The sequence below is a fragment of the Melospiza melodia genome, unplaced genomic scaffold, assembly GCF_035770615.1.
Source record: "Melospiza melodia melodia isolate bMelMel2 unplaced genomic scaffold, bMelMel2.pri scaffold_28, whole genome shotgun sequence".
Taxonomy (NCBI): Eukaryota; Metazoa; Chordata; class Aves; order Passeriformes; family Passerellidae; genus Melospiza; species Melospiza melodia.
In genome coordinates, this window is record NW_026948600.1 from 7,278,208 (window position 1) to 7,299,655 (window position 21,448).

The following is a 21,448-nucleotide window of genomic DNA, read 5'->3' on the forward strand; positions in this document are numbered from 1 at the left end:
CGCGATGGCGGCGGCGGGGCGGCGGCGCTGTGGGTGATATCGCGATACGCGCGGAAACCGCTGCAGGCGTGAGTGGCCGCCGCTCCCCCGGTGCCCGGCGCGGCCCCGAGCCCCAGCGCGGTCCCTGTCGCGATCCCCCCGGCCCCGCTCCCGGGCCTGCCGCCCGCGCTGCCCCCAGCACCGAGCAGGGCCGGGACGGCCCGGTCACCCCCTGTCCCCGACGGGAGATGGTTCCCGGCATTCCCGGAGTTCCTGAGCACCGGTCCCGGCCCGACACCGGTGGGACCGATCGCGATTAAATCCCTGTAACCGGCTCTTATCCCCTGACCCAAGAGTTGGGTTAGTTCTGACTTACTCGGCTCGTTTACTCTCGTTCTATTTAATTTCATTCAGTGTAATTAATCTACAGGGATAATGGCATCATCTCTGCTTTTAGGGACCTGTACCTGAATTCGCAGCATCTTAGGTTTAACTGATTTTGATCCACCTGTCCTGTTGGTATAGGGTCAAATTGCCAAGTCCAAGAGACTTGAATATAGTTTTGAGGCAGAAAACATCTGGGTTTGTTTCCAATTTTCTAACCAGGTAGAGCCAAGGCCTGGCCAGAGCCCAGACCCTCATTGGGAGGGTCTCCCTGACATACCTCAAAAACAAATCTCTCAATAATAGCAGCTATGAGATGCCTCAAACACAGCAAATTGTTGGAGTGCTCCTGTGAGAATACCTGTGGCTGTGTGTGATTCCCACAGAGCAGGAGTAGCCTTGCCCTCAGCAGGTCACAGCCCTGTCCCATGAGGATGTGGCACAAAAGGGTCAGGAAAGAGCACAGGACCTCAGCTCAGATGAGGCTTTTGACAGAGCCCAGAGATCTCATCCTGGAACTCTGAAAACACAGGAAAATCATGAGACAGCCCTGGGTCAAGGCACAGCAACCCTGCTGGAACAAGAGAAGGGACTAAAGGCTGAGCAGGCAGTGCAGGGAACAGCTGCAGACAGCCTGTTCCAAGAGATGCATCTGCAGCTGCAGAACAAAACAGAGACATCCCAAAGTGACACCATGTCTTGCAGATAGTCACACAAAGATATGTCAAAGTTCATGAAAAGCCAGTTATAAATAAGGTAATGATGTCTTATGAATAATGCCTGTTATAAAAATGAGTGAATTCGCATGATGGAACCAATCTATCAGCAGTGACTGTCTCAGGAATTGGAGACAATATTCTTCCAGCATTCCTGTATCCATACAATGAAACACTGAACAGCTTACAATGGATAAGAGCCATAATGTGGAACAACCACCCACTCTCGTGTGTTATCTGTGGAAGATAAACCAGAAGAGATCACAATCAATGATCCTGTCAGGCAGTGCAGCACTGACACCTGAGCAATCTGTGAGAGGATCAAGGGCCCAACAAACTGTATCTTCTTCTATCCAAAAGCAGGTGTTTATCAGTGTTTCATCCCAGCTGTTTCAGTGGTATCTGTCTTATCTCTAGAAGGAAATAACCACATCTTGCAATATAAACAAACATATTTAAACAAAATTAACTTAGGGCTTAATATTAATTGCAGAGTAATTCAATGTCACCTCAGTATCATTAGAGGTACACTTAATAGAACTTAAATTTAACATCTTTAATACTGAATAGAAACTGATCCTAATGAAATTGGAATAGAAGATGAAATGGCTTAAGGTGAAAATTTAACTTGACCTTGTCCAAACTCAGTAACACTCAAACCTGACAGAAATCCACCTCAACATATATGACTCTTGAGAAAATTAACTCAAGAGAGTAATAAAATATAACATTACTCAGAATGTAGAATTTGGCAACGTGTCCAACAAATTGGGAGATTCTCATCATTGTAGTTAGTGTAATAGCATATGATAAATGTTATCAGCATTTCTGTTAAAGAAATTCGATTGTGTTATGCTGCGCATGATAATAATTATGAGGCACTGCATTTACTGCTGTGAATATCTACAGTAACAATTCTCGGAGAAATCAGATTTCACGAAAAACACAAGACTAACTTCGAATAAGCATTTCAGCACATGTTTACGGCATTCTAGTACACGGTGCGTGAGGCTTCAGTAGCCAGGGGCAGTCAGAGCCCTTCGGCAAATGCCGGGGGTTCGCCCCGCCGCAGGGTTGGGGAGCCACGGGGGGCAGTGAGTTCGCCCGGGGCCAAGCGGAGCCGCCGGGCAAAGCCGAGCCCCGGGAGCGGGGAAAGCCCCGGCGGCAGCGAGGGAAAAGCCGAGCCGGGAAAGCCGAGCTGGGACCCGCCCGGGGCTCGGAGGCGGCTCCAGCCCAGGTGTGACCCGCGGTCGGTTGTGCCTCGCCGCGGGCGGAGGGGGCTGCAGTGGGGGTGGTAGGGGGTTCTGGTGAATTCCTTGTGTTGGGTTCCCCCGTTCACAGGTGTGGAGTATAGAATTCACTGTTTTTGAAAGGTCAATAGTAATAATCGTTGTAATTGTAATAGGATAAGAAAGGGATAATACTTCCAGCGCTGGGTGGTCCTGGTCAACAGCGAAAGAACACACCGGAGTATACTGCAAATGTTCTGTTTATGCTGTTACATCGCTGAGGTATATGCATATTCATGTATTTAATGCATTATTCAAACCTTCTTTCAAACTTTCTTGTGTTTTGGGAACTCCTTTTTCTGACTTCTTCACACTCTTACCTGCATGATATCCTGGGTGTCAGGTCAATATATTTTATTTCTTCTTGTATCTCCATCCTACTGTTTCACATTCTATGATAAGATTTTATTATGTTGTCCTTAATTTTAACATGGTAGTCTCTAATTTTTCTCCGGTGCTCTGGTTTCTGTCACCATTATTTTATCTCTTGGACAGGTTGGTCAGTGGATGGCCTTACACTGGTTGTAGTCACACAAAACCCATGAAAAATGCCAGTCACTTGTTTTTAAAATTTTAAAAGTTTAATAAAATCTCTTATTCTTTGTAAATAAATTGACTTGAACAATATTTCTTATCTACTTGCATCTTCGGGACTATGCTGGCAAAATGAAACAGGGGATTACACAAAGAAGAAATGTCAAAACAGTTGTAACACATAAAATGAAAAATCCTAATTTCTTCCTAAATCCTAATACATCACCCCACCAACTAGGTTTTTACATTGTTTTCTAATTTTTGGACTGGTACCTGGGTTATTATATGCATATACATATTTTCCTTCTTTGATTTCTTTTGCTTTTGCTAGAATGACTTTTCTATGGTCATCAGTTTTCCACAATCTGATATATTAAACTTTTCACAAACACTCCCTTCTTTGGCCAATAAACAGTCCAAAGCCAACCTATTCTGATATACCACAGTTTTTGTTTGGCTTTTCTGACTTGATATTAACTCTAATGTCTGGGTGGCTTTATTTGCTACCATTTCTGTAACTGCTTGGAATCTTGTAATACGATTCAACAGATAATTTGGGGTCAATGCAGAGTTAAATTGCTTTCCTGATTTTACCTTTTCGTTTACTATCTGGTTTTTTTTACCAGATCTTGAACTGTATCTTAAAGATTCAATGCAAAATAAATCCATCTCTCTCCTTTTGGACATTCAGTTCTAAATCTATTACCACTTTTCCCTAAGTTTCTTGTAATCCAATAATTTACTCAGTTTTGCCTACAGGTTCTTAATTTGGATGGGTTATAACAGTGGCTGTTGACATAGATGTGTGTAATAAAGGAGGAACTTTGGTTTCTTTCTATGTGATGCTTTCTGTAGCATTTGTGACACAATCCTGCTGGTATCCCGAAAGGGAAAAGACAACAGATGAGTGCCAGAAACAGGAATAACAGAGGGCCAGTATGGCTTATACTCCCACCTCCCATGCCTGTGAGGCTGCAACCCACAGCAGGTTTATTTGATCTTCTCGGTGGTGAAATACAGAGGCCAATCTGGTCTTGCCCTCTATTTTCTTGTCACTTTCTCTTAACTAATTTCCAGGCAAATTGTTTTTAACACTCTTTAACTGTGGTCTCCTACTGTTCCTCAGGTATCTCTCATTCAACAGGCACTAATAATTCCCATCCACAAAACTAAGTTATTACTATAACACTTTTTGCAATAAGAGCATAAATTTTGTGAACTACAATACTAATTACTCTCACAATTTAAGCATTTACTTATAACTCAGCTAGCATGTCCAGTATTGGAATGAATCAAATAGTTTACTAATGGAAATGGTAATTCCCCTTCTCCCCTGTACAATTCTCAGGCTAAGGTCAGAATACAAAAACATTCTTGATCCTTCTATCTGAGGTATTCCTTCCCAAGGAGATGTTTTATTCAGGCAGTGCTCAAAACTAGTGATATAAGCGTTATCTTATTTCTTAATTCAGTGTTATTCCTTGTATATTTCTTGGATAATTTTGGTTTTCCCAGACTATTACCACTCAGATCCCATTGGAAAGTCAGTTCAGTATCACCTGGTTTAAATGTGATAGTCCTTTTTTCAGGTTTCTTTACAAGTCCTTTGATTCTGCTGGCATGAAATTTACCTTCTTTCTGTGATTCTGGTTGTTGCTTCAGTAGTACCTGGAAAGGACTTCTTAATAGCATAGTAATAAAAGAAAGATAATACTGTGTTAACTTTTACTATTTGCTTTCCTACTAAACTTTCGGGGTTTAGCTAAAAGCTTTCTCTGCAGCAGCCTCTTCTTCTTCAGGAAAAAAAAACCTTCACGTTAATGGCAAAACAAAAGAAAAAACCAAAAAACTTCTCAGTTAAGAAAAATAAACCGCTTTGTGAAGTTTGGAGAGTCATCAATCTCTGCTTTGAGTTTATCTTTTATTGCTGGCCCCCCTGCCCCTCTTTTCACACTCTTCTGTCAATGCTGTTCTTGGCCCTTCCCCCGGTGCCGCCCCTTGGCTGCAGGGCCGGAGCCGGGGAGAGGAACCATGGGCATGGGGACCCTGGGGCTGCCCTGGGTCTCTCTTGCCCCCTGTCTCTCTCTCTCTTCTTCTCTCTCTTCCTCTTTCCTTCTCTCTCTCTTCTTCTCTCTCTCTCTCTCTCCCCTTCTCTCTCTCTGCCCACTTCCCGGGCCGACACTGCCATCCTGGGCTCGGCACCCCGACAGTCTGGGAGCCCCCCGGCAGCTCTGCCCCGGAGCCAGCCCGCTCCTGGCCGGCAAACCTGTGTCCTCTGCTGCCAGCACCGCCCGGGGCACCTCCATGGATCTGTCCCTGCCGCAGCCCCCGAGACCCCACCGCTCGTAGGTAGCGCTCAGACACTTCCCAGCCCTGACAGCCCCAAACTCGGCGTCCCTAGGTGCTCCTGACATTCTTTTTCTTTCTCTTTCTTTCTTATCCTCTTCTCTCTTCAAGCAGGGCCCGTTCTGCTAAGGCCTTTCCGGACCCCAGTGTGGCACTGAATAACCTCCTAACAACCATGTGTTAAGATACTTCTCTGCCTTTCATGCAAAAAACTGGCATTCACACTTCTACTCTCTTCTAGCACCAAGATGTCATCACTTCACATTCTAACATCTCAGAGTTTGCTAACCACCCCCTTACTTCAACTTCTCTCTTTCTTCTCTCTCAATTGTAACCCTTATGGGGTCAATATGTAATCTTCCCCTATTTCTTTCTCCAGCCCAAACTTCTTTGTTGATTTTTTTTCATCTTCTTGGCCTAATTTCAAAACTCTAGCTGTCATTTTCCCATTTTCTGATATAACTACTATTCTTAATTGCACTTGTAAGACTCCTCCCGATAAATTGCTACCTGCCCCTGGGACCAATAACACATCTCCCATCTAAATTTTAGTTTCTTCTCTCAATTACCACATCTTTAATGACTAGAAATGTAAAACTTTCTCTTTTTGCCCCTGTTGCTTTCACTATATGTTTGCTCACACTATAACCTTTTGGAACGTTTAACAGGCAGGTTCTCTCTGCCCCTGTGCCTGTTACAAATTTCAATTCTTCTTCTTGGGGACTCACTTTTAAAGTTATCACAGGCTCCAGATGGTATTTGTCACCTAAAAAAAATTAGAGCCTATGACTTGATTTTTTTTTAATGTGCCCATTTCGTTAAAGATTTTCAGATCTTCTGCTTACTTAGGACCATTTTCCTTTTTCTCTCAAGATTGCTTATCTATTTAGTTGGAGTTTCTTCTTTCCCCTTTAAAATCTGTCCTTCAAAAACCTTTTGTTTTTGCATTTTGCCTTTGATATGCTGTCTCTTTTATTCCCTTGATTATGTAATTACAATAATTATTCATGTGTTTACTCCCCTCCTCATTATTTTAACCCCACTCAGGAGGTACAGTTGGCATTTTGTCTTCTCTAGGGGTCCCTGCGGATTATCTTTTTCTTAAGCTTTTATTTCAGTTGCTCTGATTAATTGCTTTTCTTCTTGAGAAAAATATTATTTTCATTACCGACCACATCTCTTCTCAAGTATAAATGTTTGGACTTAAAAGTTGGTCTAATTGTTCAGCTATGCCTATGGGATTCTCCAAATATCCCTTGTATTTATTTCTTAGAATTTCAGACCTCAGACAAAGTCAAAGGAGCATTTACAAACTCTCATCCGTCCCCTCCTATGAGAACCTTTCGTAATGGAAATAGGCCAATCTCTTCATCCCATTCTTTTTGGATTTTTATCTTCTATAGCCTTTCTCCTGTATTTTTAGGAAGAATCAGGAGAGGGCTTTCTTCTAACTGATTTTTTAGTGTTTCAATGAAGTGATTCCTTTAGAGAGTTTCCTTAAGCAGCCGGAGCTGTGGTTACCAAGGGAATGGAGCTCAGGGCAGGACGGGGAGGCTCGGCACAGCTCAGGGTCTGGGGGCTCCAAAGGCGGGGTCTGCAGCCGGGATGGCCCGAGGGGATCGGCACAGCTCAGGGTCTGGGGGCTCCAAAGGCGGGGTCTGCAGCCGGGATGGCCCTAGGGGATCGGCACAGCTCAGGGTCTGGGGGCTCCAAAGGCGGGGTCTGCAGCCGGGATGGCCCGAGGGGATCGGCACAGCTCAGGGTCTGGGGGCTCCAAAGGCGGGGTCTGCAGCCGGGATGGCCCGAGGGGATCGGCACAGCTCGGGGTCTGGGGGCTCCAAAGGCGGGGTCTGTGGCTGGGATGGCCCGAGGGGATCGGCACAGCTCAGGGTCTGGGGGCTCCAAAGGCGGGGTCTGTGGCTGGGATCGCCCGAGGGGCTGTTCCTGTGCAGACCGAGCTGGAGCGTGGATCGCCCTCACTCGGCTCACGGTGGCTGATCCGGCACAGACAAAGCCGGGACTGACTCCGGCTGCAGCGGCGGGAGCCGACAGAGTCAGGACAGCCGGGGATGGGACAGACGGGACAGACGGGACTCCGCTCGGTGCGGTCAGCGCGGTAACCACGGTGCACAGGGCAGGAAAGACCCCCAGCCCCGGCACGGCCAGCGGAGAGACCGCGGGCCAGCCGGCCGGACTGGGACAGACGGACCGGGGCAGACGGACCGGGACAGACCGACTCTGCCGGAGCCGGCACAGGGGCTGGGAGGGGTGGTGCAGCAGCAAACGAGTGGGGGAACGAACGGGAATGGATGAGATAATTTGTTCTCAGCTTTATACTTTCCCCGTTTTGCTTTTATTGCCTTTCAAAAATGTTATTTTCTTGCAGCCTCCCCCTTCCCCACCATGTGGCATTCTCTTTTTCTTCTGGATTAATCGGTTTTTACAAATAAATCCAGAGTTTAACTTAATTTAAATCTAAACTTCTGCTTGGATGCTTTGAAATGGTTGATAAGCTAACTCACAACCTTCTCATATTGGTTTTCTCATCACCCTTTTATTTATCTTTTGGCAAATTATACATGTTTCAAGTACTTGTTTTTCTACTCCTAAAGTCTCAGTGCACCCATAATTCTTTTAAAAAAATGATCACCCAAAGCCTGAGTATCCCACAGGGCTTTTTGATACATGTCCTCTGCTGTTCTCTAATAAGGGTTTTATTATCTAATTGTCTTCCATCAAGATGTTTCTATTTCCCCGATTTCTCTTGTTCGCGACCTATCTTGTTTTAATTCCCTTTTTTTTTTCTTCTCTAAACTTAGGAATTTCCAATTTTTCTTCATTTGGAGTTAATATTAACTCTTTCAGCTCTATTTTCTGCTGCATTTTTAGCTTCTTGATCTGCCAATTATTTTCTCTTATTTCTGGGTTTTTACCTTTTTGTGTCCTTTAATATGTATTATTACAATATCTCTTAGATAATTTTAATGCCTCTAAAACCTCGAAAATAAGTTTCTCGTGTACTAATCTCTTTCTTCTTTAATGAAGTAATCTCCCTTTTTAAATTTTTCTTAAGGTATGTCCTACTCCAAAGGCATACCTTCAATCAATATATAACTCCTTCCTTTTGTGTTATATTTTCTAATGCTCTTTTTAAGTATATAATTCACAAGTTTGCATGTTTTTTCTCATCAACTTCTGCATACCCTGTATTTTGCAAGGAGTTGTATTTCTGTTTGTTAACATAACTCCCAAAGTGCTATCTTGTGGTGTTTCTGTTGGTAATTTTTTTTTTTTCTCCTGCTTTTCTTTGCTGTATCCACCTTACTGGATTTTTGTCTCATTTTTCAATTTTCTATCTATTTGTCTTCTGCTTCCCTTTTTCACTTTTTCCTAGCAACTTAAATACCATTTTTCTTTCAACTACTTACACCCAAAAAACCTCCCCCTTTTTCTCACACTGCTTTTCAATACAATCCACCTCCTTTCAAGGAGATATGGTAAGGCTTAAAATGCACAATTGACATTTACCTATACTTTCATTCGTCTACATTCACTCACTTTTATTTCTCGTTCACTTTCACACATTCTTTCACACCCTCAAGACACAAAGTGGATCCTTATTGCTAAAAAATCACAGGTCTTTGTGGCCTCCTCTTTCGTTTTGGGGTTTACCTCCAGGTCTCAGTGTCACCAGGCTCCCTAGAAGGGCCCTGACTCTGGCTGCCTCTGGTGTCCGTTCACCTGTGAGGCTATCTGTGTGTCTTTCACACTCTTCAGCTACGGCCCCTCACACGCCCAGGGAACGCTAGCTTGTTCGCAGGTCACTCACTCCTCTTCGGCCCAGAAGCCCCCAACTACCCGGGAGCTCCAGCCTGGTGTGCAGGTCACTCACTCCCCTTTCCACTGCCTCCCCCTTCCCACCTGCTTGGGGACAAGATATGAATGACAAAACTCTTCATGCCAGCAGAGCCAAAGCAGGGGCAGAGGAAAGAGGAGAGCCAGGCCCAGGGGACAGGGCTGCCATGGTGATGGCTGTGAGGTCACAGCCCCTGCAGCAGCTTGGCTGCCCTCAGCAGACATTCTGGCCAGAAGCGTTGTGAGGGCACCCAGCACATCAGAGAACCGACATTACATGAGTTCCGTCCTTGGGGATGAGACGGTTTCACTGCGTCAGACTGCACAAAGCTCCTGCTCTTGGACAATTCCTGGGATGGGGCATCCAATTCTCTGGAAATACACTTGCAGTTTTGTGCCACTCTCATAATTTTAAAATATTTTCACCTTTAAACAAATGTAAATCCACCCTTGCTCAGTTTAAAGATATTGACCCTTGTTCTGTCAAGGCAAGATTTGGGAGAAAATACCTTTGACCACTATTTTTCCATTTTCACAGACCTTTTTTTTTTTTTTTTCAAATTCTCCCAAGATGGGTTTGTAGGCCTCATCAAAAAACCAGCAGGGAGAGTCTGCAGGCTCTGGTGTCAGTGGTGTGGAGACTGAGGACAGAACAGGAATAGTCTGGGAGGGGTGGAAGGGTGGTTTCAGAGAGGCTGGAGCTTTTCTTCATAGTGGGAATGAGCCTGAGGAAATAATAATCATACCAAGGGCAGCAGGGGAGGTGCAGAGTGGACACCAGGAGAAAGGAATTTCCCTGCCAGGGCAGGGCTGTGGTGCAGCACGTCCCCAGCAGGAGCCTGGAGCAGCCCAAGGCTTTGTGTGGGCAGGCAGAGGCAGGCAGGAGGCAGAGCTGTCAGCAAAGGGAAGGGCCCAGCCAGGTGGGGCAGCCGGGGGATGACGACAGCCTGCAGGGACAGAGACACAGGGCAGGGACACCGTGGGACAGCCTGAGCTGCACAGGGCACAGGGATGGGCAGCAGCTGCAAGACAGCCCTGCCAGAGCCAACTTGGGCAGCACTTTGGCCGTGGCTGCAGGCCCTGGGGCCATGAGGGGACAAGTGACCCTTGCAGGGCTGGGGCCTCATTGCCTCCTTGTCCCTGCTCAGCAGCCTGGCAGGGGCCGCCCCATGCTCCTGCCCTTGCCATTGCCCATTTCCATATGCCAGTGCCCATCCTGGGAAGAGCCCTGAGCAAGGAGGGAGGGACAGGATCTGCCTGGCCAGGGGCTGGGGCTCAGGCCTTGGTGCTGTAGTGTGTCTTGTTGGTTTGTTCTGTTTCTCCCCCATTTGTTATGATGGTTCTGCCCTCCCAGTTTTCCCTGCCTCAGTTTATGTTTGTTATTCAGTGTCTATGGCTTCCTCCATGTTATATAATTTCCCCTCCCCTCTATTCCCAAATATGTATTGCTTTCTCCCCTCCCTGGGCCCAGTCAATCACTCCCCACCCCTCCCAGTTTTCCAGAAATTTCCCCTCAGTGGGAGCAGTGATTGGCTGTGGTCCCGGGGCCCCTCCTCTACAATGTATCAATTGGTTCTCCCTTCATGTCCATTATGTTAAGCTCCTCCCCTAGTTCTCCCTGATTGGTTTTATGTAAACCCCTCCCTTGGTTCCCACCTCCCTTTATAACCTCGTGTTCCACCACCTTTTTCTGTCACTCCCTGCTAGTCGCCCCCCGGGACATTAAACCTGTTTGACCCCAGGAAGTGTCCGGCTCTTATTTCGCCTCGCCCTGCTTTGCAGCTCTCCACCGAGACCTCGTCCTGCAGGCACAGCCCAAGGCTTCTACCGCTGAGGGGTGCCTGAAACTGTCAGCCCTGGGGCCCTGCCACCGGGACTGGCACCCCCTGCTGCAGTGGGACTGTTGGCCACCCTCTCAGCTAGCCAGGTCATAAGGTCTCCGGCCGCGGTCTCTCGCTGCAGATTGGCGCCCAACGTGAGGCCCCCCGCCGTCGCTTGGACCCTGGGGACGAGGTCATCCGACCCCTGGACGCTAATCAACCCCCGGTTGTAGCAGGCTCGGTTATAGGAGTGGCGCTCCCGGGGGATTCGGAGCTACAACTCCTGTCACCCAGGCAAAGCTCTGAGGGCGAAGCTCTGCCCCTTCCGGATTTTATTTCATCGTTCGCCTGGCCGGTAAGCCCCTGCCTTTGGGGTCTTCCCTCCCACCTTCTTAATCTTTCCCGGGAACTGAGCCCTGCTTTGGGGACTGCTCCCAACCCCTCTTCTCCCTACGCCCCTTCCTTTTTTGTTTTCACTTTCCTGTGGGAGCTGTACTCATGCCCTTTTTGGGACCGGTAGCCTGGTAGTCATGCCCCAGTGGGACCGCTACTAGGGAAAGCTCCTACTTTCCTAAACCCTATTTTACTACTGTTTTGTCCCTGGGGGGTTCATGCCTGCGTTAGAACCGACCTTCTAAACAAGCGGTAGCGTGGGAGCAGGCAAACGAGCGGTTTCTTGTTTTAGTTGTCTTTTGCTTCGGTTTGGGCAGTTTGTGCCATCACAGGAGTGTTCTTTTCTTTCTTTTTTTCTCTCACTTCCTTTTAAGTTACGCAATGGGTGAGCGGAGTTTGTTGATTGGGGGAGGGTTAGATCCCACAAAGGTTGATCTGAAGAAGTTGGTAAAGTGGATTTTTTCACAGTTCCCCAATACAAGCCCAGAGCAAATTAAGGACCCACTTTATTGGAAAGCCGTTTTGGCCAAATTAGATCAGGAGGTCAGCTCTGGGGAGGCAAAGCTTTACCCAACCGCTTACTGGGCTGGTAAAGTTTTGCAATTGTTGTCTCCGAAGGGGGAACTGCGGAAAAATCCACCAACATTACGTTTGCACCCCAGTTCTCCCAGTTCTGCTGTCCCTACCCCGTCTTCCTCACCCCGTGTCCCTCGGTCAGAGCCCTTGAGGGGAGTTCTCAAGGCCAGCACGCAGCAGAGGCTTCATCCTCCCTCTGCCTCCCCTCGACCGGCTCGGCCTTGCCCTCCTGAAGGAGGACTCCGAGGAGATCCTGGCCAGACTCCTCAGAGCAGACTTTCTACCCTTTTTCCCAACCTCCCCAGTTCCCAGTTGCTATACCCAAAAGTGTTCGGTTTGATGCACCTCCACCTCCACAAGATGGCTCCTATGGAGCCCAAGATGGAGGCGGCCACGTGTTTTTTCCTGCCGCTTCTCCTCCTCTTTCCCACAATCCTTTTACTCCCCAGTCCAACCCTTTCCTGCCCCAAGATCCACCTCTTTCTCCCCTGCCTCCGCCCTTTGTTCCTCCCTGAGCTCCGCCCTGTGCTTCGCCCCTCAGTAGCTCCTCCTTAACCCCACCTTCTCACTCCGCCCCGCCTCCAGACTCCACCTCGGAGGCGGAGAAACTCCAGGTGCCACCCCCTGTTCCACACGCCCCGCAGCCTGCCCCTCCCAGATGCCAGACCCCGCCTCTGCCTCCCTCCTTTCCGGTTTCCACGCCTTCCTTTCCGGTTCCCACGCTTTGTGTTCCGGGGTGGGGGGAGTGGATAACCGGAAGCCAGGGCGAGCCCTGGTTTTTGAAGCCGCCCCGGTTACATACCGCCTGAGCGGGGAGGGGAGTTCCCAGGCACAGTGGGTGCCTATTGCACAGGACCGGATTAAGGAACTGTGCAAGGCCCAGAAAGAGTACTCCCGGGAATCGGAGTATTTACGGGGGCTCCTGTGTTCGGCCCTTGCACTGGGAGATCTGGTCCCCGCTGACCTGAGAACTCTCTTTTCCAGCCTTTTAGGCCCTATGGAATTTAGGGCCTGGGCGGTAGAGTGGGGGAGGGAGGTCGCTGAAGTTCTCCCAGTTCTCTGAGAGAGCCAGGCGATCTCACATGATGCAGATGGCCAATTGGTATCCACCAACCATCTCGTGGGTACCGGGGCATGGGCTAGTGGGGCAGTTCAGGCGCGGGTGCTTTTCCCAGCTCAGATTGCTGAGTCCTGCCGAGCTGCGGAGAGCGCATTTTTTAAACTTCCAGCTGTCTTCTCCCAGCAGGATGAGGAAGAGCCACGGCAGGGACCACAAGAGCCGTACCTGGGTTTCTTGGAATGGCTCTACAGATATGTGGAGACCCAAGCCTCAGAGGAGGGGGAGAGAGAGACTTTGTTAAGGCAGATGGCGTACAAGAACGCCAATGCAGAATGCAGAAAAGCCATCAGGACCCTCCCCCAGAGCCCACGACCGACCATCGAACAAATGATGGAGGTCGTGGTGCGGGAAGTTCCTCTGCAGGGAGCTCCAGACACCAAAGCAAAACCCAGACGGAACTCGGTAGCATTTGCTTCTCCTTCCATCCCAGAAGACGAAGACCTCAGCACTGTGGCGGCGGGATCCTTGACCCCGGGAGCAGCCAGGAGAAATCCAGGCACCCACCCCTGTCATTTATGTGGGAAGACGGGGCACTGGATGCCTGACTGCCCCCTGCGGGAAGAGTTTTTAATGTATAGGAAAAAAGAATGTTCTGCGGGGAAGCAGGACAGTAAACAGCAAAAAAACTAGGCAGTCAGCACAGCCCCTCCCTGCGCTATGACAAAAATAAGGTGGGCAATGTAACGTCAAGCAGGGAGGAGGGGACAAAGGAGAGCCCGCCACATGCCTCAACTGGACTTGACTTGTATTATCCTGACTTGACATGCTGCACCTGTTGGCTACAGCCTCAGCCTGCTTTAACCACCATTTCTTTGTTTTCTCCATTTAGGCTGCAGCTGACCCGAAATATACACCTTTCGGACAGTGACTTCCACCTGGTGTCTGCCGACGTCGAACATCCCGGCAGCTGGAGGAGACTTGGACGTAGCAGGTGGATCATTGTTGGGGACACTAAATATACACCAATAGACCTTCATATAGTCCTGGGTTTGGCGGAAACCGACTGGGACAGGTTTGCACTAGGGCTGTACTGTGTCCGGCCCCCGCTTTCTCTCCCCAAGGGCCAAGTCATCTCCCAAGCCATCCCGGTGCCGGAGGAGGTGCAGGACTCCCAGCCATCTAAAGGGTCCTCACCTCCAACGGTTGCTTGGGCCCAGGTTGTGGGGAGGGAAAAGCCGAGGTTGACATGCCAACTGTCCCTGGGCGAAGACCGTAAGATCGTGCAGGGACTACTGGACGAAGGAGCGGATGTGACGATCATTCCCTCTAGGGATTGGCCGTCACATTGGGATTTGCAAAACGCAGCTGGACACATTCAAGGTGTAGGGGGTCTTAAATTGGCAAAACAATCAAAGAGCATTGTGCAAATTATGGGGCCGGATAGGCAATTGGCTTCAGTACGCCCGTTTGTTTTAGATTATACCGAGCCCCTGTGGGGAAGGGACCTGCTAGCCCAGTGGGGAGCCAGAATTGACCTTCCAAAGGCTCCCCAGGTTTTTCGGGCAGTGGCCAGTGAGGAGCGCCCTACCTGGAAGGTGGATTGGTGATCAGATGAGCCAGTACAGATAGTACAGTGACCACTCAATAAACAGAAATTGAAGGCACTCAACGAGCTCGTTCAGGAGCAGCTGCTAAAAGGCAACCTGGTGGAGACCATGTCACCTTGGAACTCCCCAGTGTTTGTCATGAAAAAACTCAATAAGGACAAGTGGTGGCTCCTGACCGACCTCCGCCAAATTAATGAACAAATAATTGATATGGGTCCCCTCCAACCAGGGATGCTGTCCCCTACAATGCTCCCCCAAAATTGGAATTTGGCCGTCATTGATGTAAAGGATTGCTTCTTTCAAATTCCCCTACATCCTGATGATGCCCCGTGTTTGCGTTCACGGTTCCCTCCATCAACCGTGAGTCCTCGGCCAAGCGCTACCACTGGCGAGTTCTTCCCCAGGGCATGAAGAGCTCCCCTGTGATCTGCCAGTGGTATGTCACTTCGCTGCTGACTGCTGTATGCACAGCCCTTGGGGATGTCGTCCTGGTACACCATTATATGGACGACATCCTCGTTTAAGCCCCAACAGATGATCTACTTGCCCATGCGCTTGACCTGACAGCCAGTGTGTTGGTTGCTGCAGGGTTCGAGCTCCAAGCAGATAAAATTCAAAGGATGCCACCTTGGAAATACCTGGGCCTTGAGATTACTAAGCGGACCATTGTGCCGCAGAAATTGGCTATCAGGACTTCAGTCCAGACCCTTGTGGATGTCCATCAACTGTGTGGGTCCTTAAATTGGGTGAGACCCTGGCTGGGTATACCAACGGAAGACCTAGCCCCCCTTTTCAATTTATTGAAAGGGGGAGAGGAGCTGAGTTCTCCTAGGGAACTCACCCCAGAGGCTTGGGTAGCCCTAGAGAAGGTTCAAAAAACCATTTCGGCCAGGCAGGCCCACTGCTACCATCCGGGCCTGCCATTCAAATTTATCATTTTGGGGAAACTGGCACATCTTCACGGCTTGATCCATCAGTGGGATAAGAGTCTGAAGGACCAGGGTCTGGGCAACCCCCTCTTAATCATAGAGTGGGTGTTCCTCAGCCACCACAGGTCCAAAAGAATGACAAGGCCACAAGAGCTGATAGCCGAACTGATCCGAAAGGCAAGATCTCAGATCAGGGAGCTGGCAGGTTGTGATTTTACATGCATTCACCTTCCAATTCAATTAGTTTCGGGCCAACTCAAATTAAAGACCTTCAACGAATTGCTGGAAACTAACAAAATGCTGCAATTCGCACTAGATAGCTACACTGACCGCGTTGCAGTCAATCGGCCGGCCCATAAACTTTTCAATTCGGAGTTCAAATTATCTATTAAAGGGATTCAGAGTAGGAAGCCTCTGAATGCCCTGACAGTATTTACCGACGTGTCTGGAGCATCCCATAAGTCAGTGATGACTTGGAAGGATCCTCAGACTCAGCGGTGGGAGCCTGATATTACCATTGTGGAGGCTTCTCCACAAGTAGTTGAATTGGATGCAGTCATCCGGGCATTTGAGAAGTTTCCGGGTCCCTTCAATTTGGTCACAGATTCTGCATACGTAGCTGGTGTGGTATCTAGAGCAGAGTCAGCAGTTCTACAGGAGGTCTCCAATCAAAAATTGTTTAATTTGCTCTCAAGGCTAGTTGAATTAGTCTCCCACCGAGAGCATCAATTCTTTGTGATGCATGTAAGGTCACGTACTGACCTGCCAGGGTTCATCGCTGAAGGCAACCGTTGGGCCGATTCTTTGGCCGTGGCTGCTGTCACGGTGGGCCTGCTCCCCGATGTGTTCGGCCAAGCTAAGATCAGCCATCAGCTCTTCCATCAAAATGCGCCAGGCCTGGTCAGGCAATTCCACCTTACGCAGGACCAGGCCAAGGCGATCGTGGCCACATGTCCCCAATGCCAAGCTCACCAGATGCCTACCATCGCGTCTGGGGCAAATCCCCGGGGCTTGGCGAGCTGTGAAGTGTGGCAGACGGACGTGACACACATCCCGTCCTTTGGGAGATTGTGTTACGTCCACGTCTCCATTGACACCTTCTCGGGAGCTATCTTTGCCTCTGCCCACACACGTGAAAGGGCGGCGGATGTCCAGAAGCATTTGCTTCTGGCGTTCGCTGTCCTGGGCATCCCTAGGGCCCTAAAAACAGATAATGGCCCAGCTTATACCTCCAAGAAGCTGCGGAGCTTCCTGCAGCAATGGGGAATAGAACATAAGACTGGCATCCCCTATTCCCCAACAAGCCAAGCCATGGTGGAAAGGGCCCACCAGAGCCTGAAAAAGATCTTAGAGAAACAGCGTGTGGCTGTGAAGGTGGAGACCCCCCACGTCCGGTTGTCGAGAGCACTGTACACCCTTAACTTCCTAAATTGCTCTTTCGACAACTTGAATCCTCCAGTTGTCCGACATTTCAGCGGTCACCAACAGCTGCAGCCGAAGGCCAGGCCTCCGGTTCTGATAAGGGATCCGGAGACCTGGCGAATGGAAGGGCCCTTCGACCTGGTTACCTGGGGGAGGGGATACCCTTGTGTGTCCACTCCCTCAGGGCCAAGATGGATACCATCAAAATGGGTCAAGCCCTTCATTCCAAAGCAGGTGAGGACATCCGAGGCTGTGCCGCAGGTGCAGGAGGCATGCTGGCAGCGGAGGAGAAAACCTTCCACCTTTTCTCATTTTTACCTTCTTGACAGGTTTCCTCCGGCAGAGTCCCTTCCCTCACCTCCTCTGATCTGTGCCCCGTTCCAAGTAGTCTTTGAATCCCGACCCTCCTCCCCAGTGTCTATTTCCTCTTCAGAGCTTGATTTACTTTTTGGGACAGAACCATCCATTTGAGAAAGAATGTACGTTGTAACCATGTTTGTTTTGTTTTTTCAGTTAATCTCCCATTTTCTGGCCCTCGCAACACCAGAATGGCCCAGCTCAGCCCTCGACTGTGGCAGCGCCCAAGCGTTCTCCTGCCTCTTACAATTTTCTGCCTCCTCTTGCCACCATGGGCGGCGTGGATCATCCCTCAGCCAAAAGTAAATGTCTGGCGTATCTTGGCTCAAGCGCTGGGGCAAGACCACATCTGCCTCGACGCAGGATCCGCAGAGGACCGGATGTCGTCGTGCCTTGTGGGGATCCCTTTCTCTCCAGGCGAGTTTCCCCCCGCGTTTCAGTCAGCCCTTTCCCCGATTTTGGCCAGGAGCCTCACAATCCTTCCTAGTTTTGATTCCAGTAACGCCTGGAGAGACGGAGTGGTCAAGCTGGATCCTTTACCCTCCGAGCCCACTGAACTTCACCTTCTCGCTTCCGCCAATTCCTCTATTTGTTTTCAATTTGAGTATACTTTTTCCCCCATCACAAAGGGCAATGAAGTAGTGCATCAAAATAAAGCAGAATACCAAGCTTACCAGTGGTGTAAGGCCGTACTGAAAATCAGCGGCCCCACCACCACTGCCTGAGTTTCGTATGCCCTTCCCAGGGGAGCATTTTTAATTTGTGACGACCGAGCATGGGCAGGCATCCCCTCTGGTCTAGTCGGAGGGCCGTGCACATTTGGCAAGCTGACACTGTTTACCCCCAACATGACTCAAATTGTGAATTGGAAAAAGACGAACATCACAGCAGAATTGGCTAGATCTAAAAGAGATCTTAAAGATCTCCCAGAAGACTGTGATGACGAAATTACACATTGGTCCCATTCCAAAACCGTTCCTTTTACCATTCTATTGCTGTGGGTATCAGTGGCGAAGTCTCTAGGTGAATTGGGCCGCCTAGAGTGTTGGGTGGTTAAGCAAGCCAACTTAACTTCGGCTGCCATATACGACCTCCTCACAGACGAGGAAATAACAAGGAAGGCGACACTCCAAAACAGGGCAGCAATAGATTTCCTATTGCTGCTCCATCATCACCAATGTGAGGAGTTCGAGGGCCTCTGCTGCATGAATTTGTCATCACGAGCTGAGGACTTCAGACACACCATCCTGCACATGAAAGATCAAGTCCACCGAATGGAGCAGGAAACATCGGATTGGCTGAGGGACATCTTTAAGGGTTGGGGCTTGGGCAGTTGGGCCAGTTCTGTTTTAGAATCAGTTATGAAAGTTGTTTTAGTTTTGTTTTTACTTTTGATTTGCTTTTCATTGATCCGTGGGCTGGTCCAAAGACTCATTAACAAGATCACAGCTCCAAGCGTCAACCAAGTGGTAGCAGGAGAATCCGCAGAGGGAGATACCTACCCTTCGGAGGCAGACGAAGCCGCGGATGAAGAGGAGCCCGCTGCACCTCCCTTGTACCACCAGGAGATGTGTTACGAAGAAGAAGTCTCTTGGACTGATCAGCCCTGGAATCCAGCCTTTTGAACTTTTTAAGCATAGACTTTTTCATTCCTTTTAGTTTTATTTAACAAAAAACGAGGAGATGTTCTAGTGTGTCTTGTTGGTTTGTTCTGTTTCTCCCCCATTTGTTATGATGGTTCTGCCCTCCCAGTTTTCCCTGCCTCAGTTTATGTTTGTTATTCAGTGTCTATGGTTTTCTCCATGTTATGTAATTTCCCCTCCCCTCTATTCCCAAATATGTATTGCTTTCTCCCCTCCCTGGGCCCAGTCAATCACTCCCCACCCCTCCCAGTTTTCCAGAAATTTCCCCTCAGTGGGAGCAGTGATTGGCTGTGGTCCCGGGGCCCCTCCTCTACAATGTATCAATTGGTTCTCCCTTCATGTCCATTATGTTAAGCTCCTCCCCTAGTTCTCCCTGATTGGTTTTATGTAAACCCCTCCCTTGGTTCCCACCTCCCTTTATAACCTCGTGTTCCACCACCTTTTTCTGTCACTCCCTGCTAGTCGCCCCCCGGGACATTAAACCTGTTTGACCCCAGGAAGTGTCTGGCTCTTATTTCGCCTCGCCCTGCTTTGCAGCTCTCCACCGAGACCTCGTCCTGCAGGCACAGCCCAAGGCTTCTACCGCCGAGGGGTGCCTGAAACTGTCAGCCCTGGGGCCCTGCCACCGGGACTGGCACCCCCTGCTGCAGTGGGACTGTTGGCCACCCTCTCAGCTAGCCAGGTCATAAGGTCTCCGGCCGCGGTCTCTCGCTGCAGATTGGCCCTTTGCATTCCTGAAACACATCCAGGTGTGCTCAGCACCAGAGACAGTTTTGCCTTGTTTGTCCCCAGTTGTCATCACTGCCTCCAGTGTTCTGCTCTCCCTGGAAGCTGGGGACACTTTCTCAGTTCTGTCCCTCACAGTGATCTCTTTAAAGTACAAGAAACTTCAGTATTTCAATCTCACTTTGAGCTCTTGAGAAGTTCTTTGAGGACATTCTGAGGGGCTGGGTCTGATGCAAAGAGCACCAAAGCCCCAGAGGGTCAATGAGGTCCTTGTGCTGTGTCTGTGCTGTTGAGCTGGGCCGGACTCCTGGCCCCGAGGCACCTCCTGGCAAGGGCAGCGCTGCAGAGAGACAGCTCTGGCCAGGAGCAGCTCCTGGCAGGGCTGGGGCGCTGCCAGGGCACCTCAGGGACACCAGCAGGGCACAGACAGAGCTCACAGGGGCTCAGCACTGGCAGGGGCAGTGGGATGGCCCCGAGGGGGCTGTGTCACAGCAGCACCTCTGGGGCTGTGTCACAGAGGCACCGAGCAGCTGGGATGTCAACAAGGGGCTGTGTAACAACACAGAGTGGGTTGTGTGGAGTCACAGATTGGGCTATGACATCACAGAGTTTATTTTGTGAGGTCATTGAGCACCTATGGCATCACAGAGGGGATTCTGTAACATCACAGAGCAGGCTGTGACATAATGACATGGTTGTATGGCATCATAGCGCTGACTGTGAGGTCATAGTGTGTGCTGTGACATTACAGAGTGGCCGTATGAACTCACAGAGAGGGTTCTGTGGCATCACTGAGGGGGTTGTGACTTCACAGAGATGTCTGTGACATCATAGTGTGAGGACATAGAGCAGATCCTGCATTCATAGAGTGTGGATCTGGGGCATCAGAGAGTTGGTTGTGCCATCACTGGGTGGCTGTGTAACATCATAGAGAAGGCTGTGACATCACAGCAGACATTGTGCAATCATAGAGTGACTTTCTGACATGTCAGAGACTTCTGTGACATCAAAGAGCACCTCTATCACATCATCGGGTGGCATCCCAGAGTTGGCTCTATGACACCACAGGTACTGTGTTACATTACAGGAGGTTATATGAACTCACAGGGGTCTGTATGACATCACAGATGGCTGTGTGACATCACAGGGGCTGTGTGAGGTCACTGGGGAGGACACTCTGCCCCAGCCCCCCTCACAGCTCCCCCCAGAGCAGTCCAACCCTGCTCATGCACAGCGGGGTCCCCTGTCCCCCCAGGTCCCCCCGCCCCCGGCCCTGCAGCCTCCCCCAGAGGATGTTCCACGAGATCGACCCCAGAGCCTGACATGGGGATGGGGGGCCGGCGCCCTGGGGGTGGCACAGGGGGACAGGGACCCCCCTGTAGCATCGCTGTGTCCCCCAGGGCCAGAGCCTGGGCCAGGGCCCCTTCACCCTGTTACCAACAAGGCCTTGAGAGCACTGAAAAAATACCCAGCAAGGAATCAGCCAAAACCAGATTTAATATTAAGGTGCAGCAGCACAAAGTTCCTTGGCAAGAGTCACTCTGCTCCTCACTGGACACTTCAGGAAAATCAAGCAAAAAAACCAAATAAAATCCAGGGAAAGAAAACAGAAATTAACCCAGAACTGGGTCTTTCCTTCCTCTAGATAAGAACTCTCCTTCTTGGCCAGGTACACATGGTCAAATTTGTGATTCCACTTCCAATATTCTCTATTGTGACAGACTGGACGAGATTGTTGGATCAAAACATTTCTTTTCTGGGTGAGGAAGAGGCAGGTCCAACCTTGCCCTGCCCTGGAACCCCAGTCCCCCC